General features: G+C 41.2%; 1 protein-coding gene across 4 annotated transcripts in view; it reads left to right on the top strand.

Moving 5' to 3' along the window:
- Window positions 1–12,957, top strand: part of LOC121185882 (neurocalcin-delta A) — a 62,831-nt gene that overhangs the window by 22,492 nt on the left and 27,382 nt on the right. The window contains exon 1 of one of the 4 annotated variants that reach the window (XM_041044374.1): window positions 5,218–5,500. The exons of 2 other annotated variants lie outside the window; for them this stretch is intronic. The gene's annotated coding sequence lies outside the window, so the exon portion shown is untranslated. Of the gene's footprint in view, window positions 1–5,217; window positions 5,501–6,315; window positions 6,430–12,957 lie in introns of those variants that run through there. One more of the 4 variants, XM_041044376.1, reaches the window with a different exon arrangement.

Raw genomic sequence — 12,957 nt, 5'->3', positions numbered from 1 at the left:
GGCAGACCTTGGTTGACGACCGTAGTAAATGTTCTATTCCGAGATTTGGATCCAAAGATCTAATTCACAGAATATTAGTTAGTTAGAGGTGCAAAAGATACTCTTAGAAATACACACTTCATTAAATTTTTACTAAATTGACACTGTTTTAGTACAGTCGCACCAGCTTAAATGCATATTGTGTAATTTCCCATCACAGTGATCATTTTAATACCATCTCTAATGTTAATTCAGTGCATCTCTGTAAAGCTACTTCATTGCTGCAGATTAATTATAATCTTAAAAAAAAAACTTTAAAAAATGTGAATATTCAATTATTTTTATTCCTATGATAAATAATTGCCCACTTAATGGACCGATGCTTGTTTTTCTTTTCATTAATGTACGCCATCGCATTCTGTGTTTTTTTTTTCTGCACAATAACCTGGACCTTCAAGATGCTTTCGTTCTTTGTTTTGGCAAGCCGTGTAGCACATTGGATTAGCCTGTTCAGCGAGTTGCATCAGCTCGCCCACCTCATGTACTGCAGTTACGTAACATATGAGGAGATTTGTTTTTAAACAATCTTGTCTACTCATTTCAGCGAGCGGTGAATTAACCAACCGTCTGTGTACAGCTATGAGAACAGCTTCTGTTGGTGAGACACTCTCTGACTACAGCTGCTGAGTTATAAAGGAGTATGTACTGTCAGAGGTAAACTCCGTTAGTGGAGTAGTGTTGTTCAGTGCAGCTTCCATATAGAGGGTTTCCTACAGTATGCACGTTTACACATGGCTGCACATTTACATTGCTGGTTGTGGTGGTGGGGGTGTCTGTGGATGTCTCATTCCCTCCCTCTCCCTCTCCTCCCCCTTTCAGGACAGTGCATTGTTACGTTCACAACCATTTGGTGTGTAGGACATGAATCCACTTCCCTGTCTGCTGGCCAGGTTTCTGCTGATTCTGTATGTGTTGTAATTAGCAGTTACACAAAGGTGATGCTCGCAATTGTGCAACACCACATTCTTGATCTCTATGACCCAAACAGTTCCTCATAAGGTTGAAGCAATAGTGCATCAACCTTACGAGGAACTTGTCTGTATTAATGCACAAAAGCAGTAAAATACTAGAAGCTTCAGAGCCGTCACTTGAAGCACATGTGCCTCTGTGACGTACAAAGTGTTCACCGTGTGCAGGAGGATCTGCACAGGAAACAGAACAGATGCAAACATTTAAAGGAGGCGCCGCCCAGTAACCTCCTGCATCCAGGCAACATGACTTAAACACTCTCTTTTCTCAGAGGTATCAGTCTGACCTGGAGTGACGTCCACTGCTTATATTCTACTAGTAGAAAGAAGTGTAGCTTTACATTTGGTATGTACTTGTTGGTTTTGTTTTTTTAATCAGAGTGTATGCATAGACCAGCAGCTGTGACTCATGTTGCGTTGTCCACATACTTACAGATACTGTGTGTGAACCTGGGTGATTATCAACAGATAAAGGGCCAAATCATCTTCGACCGACAAAGGATTATCTTCTTAAACAACTTCTGATTTTCTCAACATAAACTAAACATAGTTAGTTAAACATAACTAAATATAGCAACACTCAAGAAAGTTACTGTATTGTTGTAGGAAAGGTTTATAATTTTTGTCTGTCTTAAAACAATCATCATGTGCCCAGATGAACACTGAAACTGGTTTTGCTTTCTCTAATCATTCTTCCTGTTCACACTGATCATTAAATGATCCCGTGTTAGAGCTGTTTAAATGTAAGTGATGTGGGATAAAACTAGGGCTCAACTGTGTGAGAGTTTCACTCGCATTTGCTGCTAAAAATAGATGTGTGCGAACTGTAAAATGCATTTTGGTGCATGTGAGCAAATAAAAAGTACTACAAATTTCAACCAGAGCAACAAAAAGGTTGATAGCACAACAACGGTGATCACACAGTCCGTGCACTGAACTCATGTTGTCTGTTGAAAAAAAAAAAATCACATGATCCAAAGCAAAGGACCCTCTACTCTGCTGTGGATCCAGTGCTGTGGATGCGATATCCTCTGTGTCTAAATGGACTGAGCTGCTTAGCTTGTGTCTACCAATAGTCTGCAGGTGAGGCCTTTAGAGGACATCTGTAAATCATAGCTACAGAAAATAACCTTGGTTGCACTCTTCCCCTCTAAACTACACGAGTCTCTGCGTGCACATCACGCATCGCATACCACCACAAGTAAATTCTCGACTTGTGGGAAACACTCAGTAAATACAGCTCAAAGCAGAAATAAATAAAACCCTTGTGTACATTTTGTGTTCAAATAAATTAAATAATTTTGCTTGTAAATGTCTTTTATCCCTTTGATTAAAGAAAAGCACATTGTTGGATAAATTTTCATTTCGGACAAAATCCAAAGTCCTTGTTCTTTTCACGAATGTTTTCAAATGTTTATCTGAAGCTTATATTAGGCTTCAGCAATGTAAGTTAGTCAAATCAAGTGGATATCTTCCAAAGCTACAGTCTTTTATTTCAAAAAGGACGGGATGTTTTGGTCAGTATGAATAAGAGGAAAGATCACAGGAATTATTACAGCAAGCCAAACCTACTGTTATTCACTGTTATTCACTGGGAACCTGACTACCGATTTTAGACGAACTTGACAAATTGTGAACCTGCAGGGGAATCACAACATGTCTGTGTTCCCTGTATGTGTTAACTGAGTTGTTAGATAAGACACTCAAACCTTTAACGGTTAACGGCCCTGGGCCTTCCCTCCCTGGCAGCTGATTATCCATTTTATAATCTGCTGTTATCTAATGCCTCCAGTCCAGCTGCTGAGGTTGATGTAACAGCTCTCTGATACACGTCCAACCTTCAGTTGGTCTCACCATCCAACAACAATTCTCAAAACCATAAGCATACATTTGTCATTGCCCAGGCTTGCTTGTTTTGGGTTCATTTACCATTCTAGGAATTTGTGAGTTTGAGTCTGTTGTTTCATGCCTGGCTTTCTGTACCCTGAGCTGATTATAGTAACACGCTGCAGACAATAATGGTGAGTTTCTAACATGGACACAGTACGGGGAGTGTTTCCTTTTCCAAAGGAACAACTTCTGAAGAGTTTGCCTTGGAAAGAGAAGTTGTTTTCTCTTCCGCCCATGCTGTTGCTTCCTGATTTTTCTGGAGGAAGGAATTCCCTCTAGTGCCTGTTACCCACCCTACATCCTAACAGGCACACACACATACACAGAAACTGGTTATACACTTCTACAGAAGTGCTGCTCAGAGAGTCTAAAAGCAGCGAAATGCATCTTTCAAAATGTCAGATAAGGTCTGCAGTACCAAATCTTAGTGTTTTTCTGAAACAGCATTTCTACTTTCCACAGTGATGGGGCCAGGTATGCAGGTGGTTGGAAATTTTTGAACGTGGTAGACAGTGCTTCTCAAAAACTTATTCTGAACGGCCATGTATTGACCTTAATCACCACTAATCCCAGGACTCAGGCTTTAATCTAACTGATTTATCCCTCCACCAATTTACCCACCTGACAGTCAGACTCTCATTTCAGTTTCTTACATCATCTGAGCTCTTTGTGCTTTGCTCTCCTCTGTCCTGGAGGCTTTCGATGCTCTCCTCCCCAGCAGAATCTTTACAGTCATATTTATAGCTGCAGGCTTCATTAAATTACTTTTCCCTGTGTTGTGTCGATTTTCTCTGCCCTGTGTGATATTTCATCTTGTGTCTCTGCCCATGCGCCCCTTACTCAGCCATACATCCCCTTACCCAGAGGGGGGTGGTTTTCATTTGGCTGACCTCAGCCCCACCCTCCACACTACCCCACCCTGCTCTGGGGCCCCACAGCACTCCATTCAACAGGCCAGCAGATGCTATTCAAATGAATGCAATCAGACCAAAGCTGTTCATACTCACAGCTTGGTGGAGGAGGGGTTAAGGAGGGTCTCTGCTTGGCCCTGAAATAGTTTTTTTTTCTTCCCACACTGCACACCCTCACTTTGTTGCATACACTCGCACCCCTCCCCAAATTAACTGGACTCAGATTATCAGTTATAATATTGTATGTTTTTCAGTGTACCGTAGTACACTGCCACCTGAAAGAGTCAGGCTGATGTGCCTCATCAGCTCTGACAGCGACAACAATATGTCAATCCAGCCTCTACTCTGCTAATGAGACATGAAGTTGTAATCATACCAGTATCCCCACTGTTAATTGTCACCATCGTTGATTTAATTGTCATTGCTGATTGGCTGTTAATCATAGTGTTGTGCTTGAAATCCAATCTTGAGGTTTGCCCCTTCAGCTCGTCTCACAGTATTATGTAAATCAAATGAAAAAGCTATTGAAACTGGAGCCACTGTAATCCCCTCTTCCCTGAAGCACTGAAACTTGTTTGTTTATTTATTTTCTCCATATTCTTTTATACAGATATAGTTCTTAGTCGTGTTGAATTAATCACTGGAGTCCTAAAGGAGTAATGGATTCTTGGGGACTTGCGAGTGGCGGCATTGAAGGAAGATGCATTTATATTGAAGTCGTGTTTCGTTTGGCCGGATACACATGAGCCCTTCTATCTTTAGAACCAAATCATCACAAATGTATGATATCTTATCAGTAAATTATCTAATCTGCGTAAATAAAACTGAATAACCTCAAAGATACAATAAATTCTACCCTTTCTTTATATACTTCCCCTCAAAAAGGTCGTTAATTGTAGCATAAACAAACTTGGCGTAAAGAGCAGAACGTGCTTATTATGATTCAAGGAGCCCGAGCACAAGTTCAAAAGTGCAGTTTGTCTGGTGCAAATTCCTTTTGTCAATTGCATCTGTTTCTGTGAACTGCAAAAAAAAAAAACACACACACATTTGAAACTTGAACCACTTTATCAGTTTCTAATTTTCTTCTCTTTCCTAAGCTCCTTCACTCTGTTCATCTTGTCTAAATGAGTCTGTCTGTGCAACACTGAGCTTGGTTTTTACCAGCTTCTCTGTGTGTATGTGTGTGTGTCTGTGTGTGTGTGTGTCAGATGACCTATTGAAATCATTGCGGCGCAGTGTGCCTGTTACCACGGCAACGCAGGCTTCTGCGTCTCTCTCTTTCTCTCCCTCTCTCTTTCTGTCTCCCCTCCTCTTTCATTTCCCCTCCACACCAGACTGAGGTCATGTGACCGCTCTGACGTCAAGCTGGAGAGGCAGGCAGGCAGGGGAGCGAGTTAGTTTGTGGGCTTTTAACAAACTGCTCCTGCTCAAACTAGGAGTCTCTGAGAGTCTGTCAGTCACCGTTAGCTCTGTCTCACTCATTCACTCGTACTCTTCTCCTCCTCCTCCCCCCCCCCCCCTCCGCTGTTCTGTCTCCTCCTCTCTTGCTCTCATCTTTGTTTCTTTCTGGTGCACTCCTTTATTCTCGCCTGTTGCTTCTTCTGCAGCTGCTGCTGCCGCAAACTTAGTCTAGGGAGAAAGTGCTGGGTGATGGACTGCTGAACGGCTTGTACGTTGCTACAAAGTGAGGTAAGCTTCCTGTGTTTTCTCTTTGTGTGAGTGTTGTGTGCTTTAGAAGCCAGTGGTTGCTTCCAGAAGAGCGTGCAGCAAGTTAAAGCTGGGTAAAACCACAGATATTAGCTCATGTGTTTGAGTCACATACTTGTGCAGAAGGGAAGTTGTCTTTTAGGTTATTTCTCAGACAGAGAGTGAATCAGGCTCTGCTAATGTCAGGGAATTCTTTTTGCCACCCACTTAGATAAACTTTAGAGAGAATAATTGCAGAGCTGTAGCGTGATGTTTGAGGTTTGAAGGGAGAGCTCTGATCCGGGTGTGAAGAAGACTAGCTGCTTTCTTTCCCGGCAAACACAGCCAGATCTGTTTTCAAACCCCCTGCAGGAAATGAGTGATGATAGAAGAGAGAGAGAGGGAGAGGGAGAAGGGGAGTGTGATCATTATGGGGGCTGAGCGTGTTATGTGTTGTGTAGCTGGAAGTGATGAGCAGCTCCACATGGAGCTTTTCCTCCCAAAGCGTTGCTAATGTTAGAGGCAGTAGTGTGGGCAGGAGCTGCTGGCTCTGTCTGCCAGAGTCAGAGGCAGGGTGAGGGGTAGAGCAGCTGCCACCTGCCCCCCTCAGAGGGGATGGGAAAGCCTCAGAGGTATGTGCTGCAAGAATTTAACTCCTAAGGTCTCAAGGTCAGTTTAGATTTTTTTTTTTTCCCCCTAAAGAAATTCAATAATGGACTGAGATTAGGGTATTTTATCCGAAGGAGTTTTATTCTTTTAGGAACCGTCTTGGAAAATGTCTAACTTGAGAACCCCCCCCACCACCACACCACCCTCACACACACCCCCAACTCCCTGTGTTCCTCAAACAAAGGCATGCCGGCCCACATTTACCCCAAATAGGGTGGAAAGAATGGGAAATGTGGATAACAAGTCGTTTGGATCTCCCTTCAGTAAGCCACAAGTTCTCTTTCCCTACTTCTCTAGTACTGATCTGCTATAAGACTTTATCTCTTCCTCTCATTCCTTCTTCAGCAGTGCCTCACTCCTCCGGCTTAACACAGTGGAGATGAGCCAAGAGCATGCAACAGCTCTTTGTCACTGTGTTATACTCCCAGATATCTACTGACTACAATTAGCATTTTCTCCTCTGATTAGATTTATGGTTTGCTTTTTGGTTTTTTGAGAAAGGCTGTTGTGCCTTACCTTACACGGTCCTGTTGAATACAAGTTTTTTTTTTTTTATCAGTGAAAAGCATTGGGTTAGATAAAGATCAGACAAATATACAGTGGACTTCAATAGTGAATGCTCCTGCTTTTAAGACCTAAATGTAAATGTTTGTCTTCATAGAGCAACACATAAGTGACCACAGGAGCTTACTAAGTTATATGAATCTTGACATTTAAAAGTTACAGTTGAAAGCATATATTAGTCTTCCCTCAGTGTTTATTGTATGTGTTAAACCCTTCCAAATGTCCTGTAAGCCTGAGGGTAGATCATTCAGAAGTGTCTTCCTGTTGTGAAATGAGCTGCATGAATACCACGAGAGGCCATTTTGAGTGAAGAGACAGAAGACTAATGTCATGTCCTACTTTTGATTTCAGGTCCATCTGCTAGACTAATGCTTTGTGTTCGTGTACAAGCGTGCTCTTATCTAATTTTTGTGTGTTTGTGTGTTAAACTGGGTATGTTGGCAGCACTTACTCTGACTAAAGAGCCACCGCCACACACACCTCTAGCGTACAGCCAGTAGCTTTATCTGACATCCTGCAGCAGTGGATTGTCTCAGAGTGTGTGTGTGAGTGTGAGTGTGAGTGTGTGTGTACTGTTGAGTGTTTTCCAGCACAAATTTTACAGACCACAATATGAAAGACATGAGCAAATATAATATCATCCTAAATGAGTACATTTAGAATTTTTTTTATAATTTCATAGCCTTGTATGGTCTATATTTGGAGACTAAATTCATAGAGTGAAGCAGATGGCAGCTAAAGACGATCACACATAGTATTTTAGCTTTTATCTTGGTGCTTTTTGACACGATGGCACATTGATTTTGGTCAAAATGTCAGAAAGCGATTTATAAATGTACTGTTACTTAGAAGAATTATGTACGTGATGCCAAACCTGTGTGTGTGAGATAACCATGGGTGAAAAAAACCTGAGGCACACACAACCACACACAGCGGTGCTGGAGCTAAGCACTGAACAGGTCACTAAAATCTTTTGTGTAAATTCTTTATTTTATACTTCAAACTGACTCATTTCACACTAACAGCTCAGCACGCGCACACACACACACACACACACACACACACTAGAGCAGAGGTAATGGGATGACTGAGCGGGGCGAGATGGTTACCATGGTTTTTTCTCATTTTGTTCTCCAGCTTTCATTTACACTGAACACACACCGGGTCAGGTTGGGCTGTTTTTTCCAGCTTTATTCTCTGGGGGTGGCCTTATCTCTGGGTCAGATGCTCCCTCTGAAGACACAAAGTGCTTTACTGATACTGTGTATGTTTCTCAACCTCCAAATTATAAAGGAGTGCTCCTTGATTACTTTTACACCACTGTATTACCTCTAACTGGGATGGATAGTATCACACTGCAGGGTTGAGCTCTTAAATGTCCTCATAACAATCAGGCAACATCACAACAGCAAACTCATTTGCCCTGCAAGAACTAACAGCTTTTTGGTTTTTATACGTGCAAACATTACACTTCCTGTCTCTGGTTCAGAGTTAGACCTTCCCACTGACCAGGCACTGGAAGTCTAGAAATGTGAAGGAGCTACATTTTCCTGTAGCTTTAGTTAATAATGTTTGCTTTCATCGTGCTGCATAAAAAACAGGAGTACATGAAGTTTGGGCAAATGTCGACACTTCAGCAAATAAGCAACACAGTCGGCAAGGCTGCAGGTGGTTTAACCATAAAGTTTGGCACACGTTATAAAATAAAGATGAAACCACTAGATTTTTTTGCCCATTATCAGTAATGTGTGGGGTTGTTTGAAAAACAAATCCCATGGTTAAACACAGTGATTAACTGCTAATGGTTAAAATACACACAATATAACTGATGATACGTTTGATTTCTGCTCAGTACCAATGTTAAGTCATGCCCTCTTTCTCTCCTTATTTCCTGTCTATATCTTTATTGTCAGTAATAGTAATAGTATCAGTATAAAATTAAATTGAAAAAAATGGTAGATAACTTCCTGATGCCTTTGAGCTCACTGCCCTATCACTGCATGCCATCGGTATGCCACACCCCTAGAAATCATCATCAATTGACAACTAATGATTGACTTTTTGGAACTAAACCATTGCAAATGTTTGTATTTTTGCAGAATTACATAATCATTCATTGTCATTTGTTGAAGGTGACTAGTTCTGAGGCTGCCAGTGTCTTATGTGCTTTACTGACATTACCATAACTCTGCACACAGGTCTTCTGCACCCTCTGGGTTTTAGTTGGGTGTGTTTGTAAGCGTGCAGTTTGTGTTTGTGGTTGCAGGTGAAAGCAGAGCTGCACTTAATTGTGTGCTTTTCACTGAGTGTGTGTCTATTCTTTGCATGTGTGTGAAAGAGTTTCACACGTCCTGATGTGTGTAAATGTAACTGCTGCAAGTGTTTATGTGTGGAGCAAATCCAGAGCTGCACCGTTTCAGTTGATTTAAGGCAGTTATATCATGTAAAAAGTGACTTGTCTCCCTCCTAGTTTTTTTTTTTTCCCTGCAGCTGAGCCCACACACACTCTTTGATGTGTCGATGCCCATATCTGTCTAAAAAAAAGCTTTATTAAGTTGAAAACAGTTTAATTCTGCTGGACACAAGTTTAGCTAAACCATATGAACCAGGGTTCTATAACATCCTGTTTTGTACTTAAGGGAGTCTCGTGTAACACTGGTGGAAACTAGCTTTAAGACAGTTTATGTAACTGTTGATTTATGACCAGTGTCAGAGAAGGAGACAGAGACAGAAAAATAGAAAGGAAGAGTTTAAGTGAGGAAGATACTTAGAAGTAGAGAGACAGACACTTGAGTTAGATTTTTTTTTTTCTGTATAAATTCCTCTCACTCTTCTCTTTCATCAGGTGGTAAATAACAGCTGCTCTAAGTGATGGAGTGTTTTAAAAACCAGGAAACTGTATCAAGGAGTTCAAGGCTCAGTCTTTGATGTATGTATCTGTTAGTATTCAGATAAACAGATATACAACACCTCATTTACTTTAGGAAGCAGCAAACTACTGACATTCTATCTACACTGTTAATTGTTAGTTAATGGTCAGTGATTATGGGCTGAAGGAAACACTGTATTGTATGTGAGAGGGAGAGAGAAAGATGGTCCCCAGCAACTGGCTCTTATTGTAAAGTTTATTTTTCTCCATTCATTCTTCAGCTGGTTGAAATGTGGGTTACGTCATGCGTGTGCATCCTCGTGCACTCATGGCAGAACACAACATACAAATGATAAAGCGCCAGTTGTGATCAAAAACTCCTCAGAGTTTTGTTTAATGGAGCGAAAATACAGTTTCATGCTACAGTTTACATATTTGTGCAGCATGTGGTTTTAGTTTAAAGTGGAAAGGGTTATGAGATGTGGGCCCTCTCTCATAAACACCCACTCCCTTTACGTCACTGTGTCAAATGGGGAACAAAAAAATTCACAGGGTGAATTGGATGTCACAAGTAGGTAAAAGGTACTTCACACACTGGGCTTGAGATCTCCTGTGCAGTGTTGTATTATTTATAGCTTTAGGTTTGCTATATACTTGTGTCGTATTGAAGTGTATGCATAGACAAGCATGTGTGACACATGTGCTGTTGTCCCACATACTTGTCTGTGTGTGTACCTGGGTAATTAATAGTGTATATTCAACAATGGCAATGGCACTCAAATCTCAAAATGTGTTTGTACAGTGTAAATTCCCAAATGTGTTGAACATTTACACACATTTGACTGAAGTGTGGAAATGTCAGCCGCTGTGTTCGCTGCACTTTATCTGCACTCACTATATAGGTCAAAACAAGAAGGATGGAGCAGCTGAGGTATAATTACGCTTCTCTGCCGAGGCGATGCGGGTTTTTTTTAAGTTCATAGGTCACTCTAGGTGAAGTGTGCTTACTCATTGACTGTCATAACACCACCACACTAGGTGGATGTGTCACGCATTCATCAGACAATTTTTTGTTTTCATTGTGCACAGTACAAAATGAAAATTTGCCTTCCATTACTGTAAAGGAAACCTCACTTAGACTTTCTTTGTGTTGTCCTCACTGTCAGCAAACAGTATTGGAAACAGCTGTGGGAGGGAACCCAACAGAGCCACCAGAAAGAAGACAAATTCAGCTTTTACTCGACGTTTCAAAAGCAATAAGGATGAGTTTCAGTTTCAGTTTTTGGAGGAGCCGTTTTGCACATGTGAAATGAACTTGTTTTTATAAACATGAGCACACACTTTGCAAATGCTCTGCATTTTACTGCAGTAGTTATGTTTGAGCATATGTAGTTCAAGAAGGACACGTTTTTTACGATGTCTGCCTGCTGGAGTAGAGTGGCCTCCAGCCTCTGTGAGTAGCTGTGGCCTGGGACTCATCAGTGATTGTAAAGAGAGGAAAAAAATATGTGTAGAAAAAATGACATCAGCCGTGCTTTAAGAAATATTTAATGGGTTTACTGGACATTTGACAAACAGCAGCTTAGACAAACAGCCAGGCTCTCTGAAGAGGATTTTTTTTAAGGGATGATGAAAAGGAAAGCTACACGGATTGGGAAATAATGTGTCAGCCCTTCATGTTGGGCAGTATTTGATTTAGAGATAAGTTTATTAGTTGTTTAGGCGTAATGAACCGGGCATGAGAGAACAAGAATAGCAGGAAATAAAACAAGTTTGCCTCAGAGCTGCAGTGTAAAAATAATTGCACTCTCTATCCCCTGTGAAAGCATTAATCTCTGATCTACAAGTTGAACAAGTGCTTGCTGACAGACACGTCAGTGCTAGTTTCGAGGGACAGCTGGTCAGCCATGCTCTTTGTCATTCTCCCATGGGCCTCTATATGAAGAGGTCGTAGGTCATTCAACTGAAATCCAGCCGCAGTGGGGTGCGGAATGAAGCTCAAGGACTGCCTGCGGGTAACAAGTCCCACACAGAATGACACTCGCTGACATAGATCATTTCTAAAAGAAAGTCTTGGCCTATAGGCTGCCATGCATTGGTTTAGGGGAACTATGGGAAACAGATGTTCTATTTTTAGTCACACAGAGGAATTCACCCACACTGTTGTGTCATGTTCTTTTCCTTTTGTCTCTTTCTAGAGTATATTTGTTGGTTTTACTTAACGCTAAAACCAAGAGAACTCCCCTGCTGCCACCACTGAGAATGTTTCTGTCTTTATATGAAGGAACTTGAACATGAAGGAACAAGGAATTTGAGTCTGTTTCACTACACTGGAAATCACCACTGAAAGTTCACCCTTTGAAACGAAAGACATATGTTCAATATTACCATTATTAGGCCATATAATAAGGCAATAAAAAGAGCATGCTTTATTTTTTTTTATCTTTAATTGGTGTATTTATTGCATTTGGAGTAGAGGGTTTGGTCAAGTCGGTTGTTAGTTGGCTCTGTGAGGTGAATAGTACCGTATGTCGTATTTCCCTCTGTATGCAGAGATCTGAATTTAGATGAATGTGTGGTTAGCTGTCTGATATCACTGCCATAAATGTATATGTATGTTTGCCTTTGTTTTTCACACTGTGAAGCACCGAGCCAGAAACTGACGTGCTGCTGGATATTTTTGCTGCTTGCTATCATTTTGCCAGGGCCAAACACACGATTGTTGTGGTCACTCACTCCCGTGTAATAATGTTATGTTAAGTTCCAAGCAGGGCTGCCCCCGACCAAAGAGTTTCCAGTCAACTAAATGTGGAACGTTTATGAAATTAATTTAATTTGAATTTGAATATATCTTTCAGGGGGGGGCAACAGAAAGTGTTTTGAGTTCCAGGACTGAGAAAGAATGTTTTAAGTGACATTGTTAACACTGTTCCTGCTCTACATAGAAATACAAAGCCGTAATAATGAGCCTTTAAAGTATAAATCTTACAATCACATGCACAAAGTGAGCCACCTGCTAACAACACTGGCAAAAGCAGTGATGATTCTGAATGTGTCAAACCACCAACCAAGAGAATTCTGGATATATGTACATGCTATGTGGCTAACGTTAGGCTGCTTACATCTTTCAAATGATCAGAGGTTGAGGAATGATATGACAGGAATGACAGGAATGATGCAGAATGACGCCTTATTGGGGTTTTTCTTTTGTGGGGCAAAAAAAGGTTTCCCAGGAAAAACAACCATTACCAAAATTACCAGCTGTGGACCACACTCAGTCTAGAAGCTTTTTTCCCCAGTTGGGTGCCTGTTATCCCACACAGGGAGGACAAAGAATGATAAATTGCATAAACACAAG

The sequence above is a fragment of the Toxotes jaculatrix genome, chromosome 8 (assembly GCF_017976425.1).
Source record: "Toxotes jaculatrix isolate fToxJac2 chromosome 8, fToxJac2.pri, whole genome shotgun sequence".
NCBI lineage: Eukaryota > Metazoa > Chordata > Actinopteri > Toxotidae > Toxotes > Toxotes jaculatrix.
This window is presented reverse-complemented; position numbering and strand designations above follow the sequence as displayed.